General features: G+C 27.8%; 1 protein-coding gene and 1 long non-coding RNA gene across 3 annotated transcripts in view; both read right to left on the bottom strand.

Annotated features, from left to right (window-relative positions):
• The window catches only part of LOC107626985 (protein MID1-COMPLEMENTING ACTIVITY 1), a gene marked incomplete in the record, with an annotated part of 4,761 nt that extends 4,190 nt beyond the window's left edge, over positions 1 to 571 (bottom strand). For both annotated transcript variants that reach the window (XM_016330107.2, XM_016330618.2), the window contains 1 exon segment: positions 262 to 571.
• Positions 1 to 2,163, bottom strand: part of LOC110268637 — a 16,121-nt gene that overhangs the window by 8,541 nt on the left and 5,417 nt on the right. The gene's annotated exons all lie outside the window — the stretch shown is intronic.

The raw sequence follows: 2,163 nt of genomic DNA, 5'->3' as shown, positions 1-2,163 counted from the left end.
CACCATCCTATTCCAAATCTTGAGCTGAAACCAAACCAAACCAAACTAAATTCATTTATTTTTTTTCCCCAAAAGCACAAAAATTATGAATATTATAAATAAAACTAAGAAGTAAAGAGACAGAGAAGGGTAGCTTGTAGCTAGCTTATGTTGTGGATTAAGAAAATGTGAACTTGAAAGATTGATTGATGCAAACAACACATAACAAAACCAATAACTTTTTGCTCAAATAAGTTAAGACCAAAAAAAAAAAGAGCTTACATGGCAGAAGAAAAAAGACGTTTAAAGTGAGCATTGAGATTCAGGTAATGGAAGACATTGGTAATGGTTTGAGCGAAGGGAGCGGAAAGTGTTTGTTGTAATGCGCCAAAGAAAAAAACAACACAAAGAGTGGTTTTCTCAGAGCTCAGTAGTTTTCTTTTTGTTGTTTATTGTTTCTCACTCACTCACTCACTCAAGAGTTTCGGTTCGGTGTCGTTTTGCAGTGTGATTCACTCACTCACTCACTGTGCTGTATGCAGAGCTTGTTATGCTTCTCTGTTCTGCTGATTATGCTTATTTTCTCACTTCCCTTTCATTCTGCATTTAATGCGGTGATTATTTACGACAATTTTGCAAATGCTATAGTGTCTAAAATAGGGTGTTCGCAGTGCGATTTGGTTCGGTTTCAAGAGAAAAAGTCATCCGATTCGAACGTTTAATTTATGTGCGGTGTGGTTTGGATTGGATGAAATTTTTTTGGAAATCCAATCCAATTACAAGCGGTTTGGATCGGTTTGAATTTGTGATTTTTTAGATAAAAAAATTAAATACATATAACAAGTCTCAATATCAAATTTTAAATAATCAACAATGATATAACAAGTTTTAACAATAGAAATAAAATTATAGGTTAGTTAAAATAAATAAATAAATAACATTTTGAACATAAAATATTTATTAAATAATAATAATTCATGAATAATAAAAAAATGTATAACAAATTGAACATGTTATAAGTATAATTGTAAATATAATAATAAAATAATAATATTATAGCACATTGTGCGGTTTGGATTGGATTGGATCGGTTATGAAAAGTAGACCCGAAATCCAATCCAATACAGCAGTTTGCAAAAAATAAAATCCAATTAAATCCGAATTAGTGCGATTTTAATCGGTTTTCTATTTGGATCGGATTGGATGAGCGGTTTAATTTGGATCTGTTTGGATTTGAACACCCCTAATCTAAAAGGTGGTGTTTATTTACTAAAAAAATTAAAAAAATAAAGAAAAGTCTAGGGACCAGTAACTTTATTAAATTCTGGACAGCATATAAGAAAAGTGAGCCATTGAATAAAATCTCACACTAATTTCACACTATTAAAATCATCATTGATGCTATTTGATAGCTACAAATCACAAAAGTTGCTGTCCTCCTAGCACTCCTCAAAAAATAATATTTAATTTAAAAAATATAACAATAAATAATTTTTAAAAAATCAAAATTTACTACAAAAGATAAGTTAGGCAAAATTTAGATACCAACTCATAAATATCATAAAATTGGCCTTAAAGATTAATCTGTAAGTTTGTTTACCGTCTGCATAGTGTAAAATTTAACTCCAATACTTACTTAAGCGTACTAATTAATTAACTATTAAATCAACTCAACTTGGTTAAATTTGTTTAAATTGTGTATATTATTGTTGAATATCAAAATAGCTCATATGTATTTTTTACACTTGAATAAAATGTGAATACCAAATTAAATATTGTATGACTAGACATGGTGTTTCATGTTAAATATGTCTTAGGAGAAATTTTTGAATTTTAATTTATATTCATGTCATTAGAGAATTTACATTTCAATTAAATATGTAAAATAATAGTAAATTCACTAAATTGTGGAAAAAATGTTGGTTTTTTTGTATCAACAATAAGATTTAATTCGTCTGATATTGTGTATTATTTATAGTTCCAGCTAGGATTTTTTGTGTGGTGGCCCAGCAACATGTAAACTCAATGACAGAGAAATTCTTATTTTGTTCATACAGAAAATCCTTTTTTTTAATACATTTACACAATTTATACAATTTTTTAAAAAGTAATATCATTACTTTTAAATTTAATATTATCACTCTATCTTTCATTCTCTTTTTTATTTTTTTTATAATGATAAAA

Source organism: Arachis ipaensis, chromosome B01 (assembly GCF_000816755.2).
Source record: "Arachis ipaensis cultivar K30076 chromosome B01, Araip1.1, whole genome shotgun sequence".
NCBI classification, from domain to species: domain Eukaryota; kingdom Viridiplantae; phylum Streptophyta; class Magnoliopsida; order Fabales; family Fabaceae; genus Arachis; species Arachis ipaensis.
Note: the sequence above shows the minus strand (reverse complement) of the source record. Positions and strands in the feature narration are given on the sequence as shown.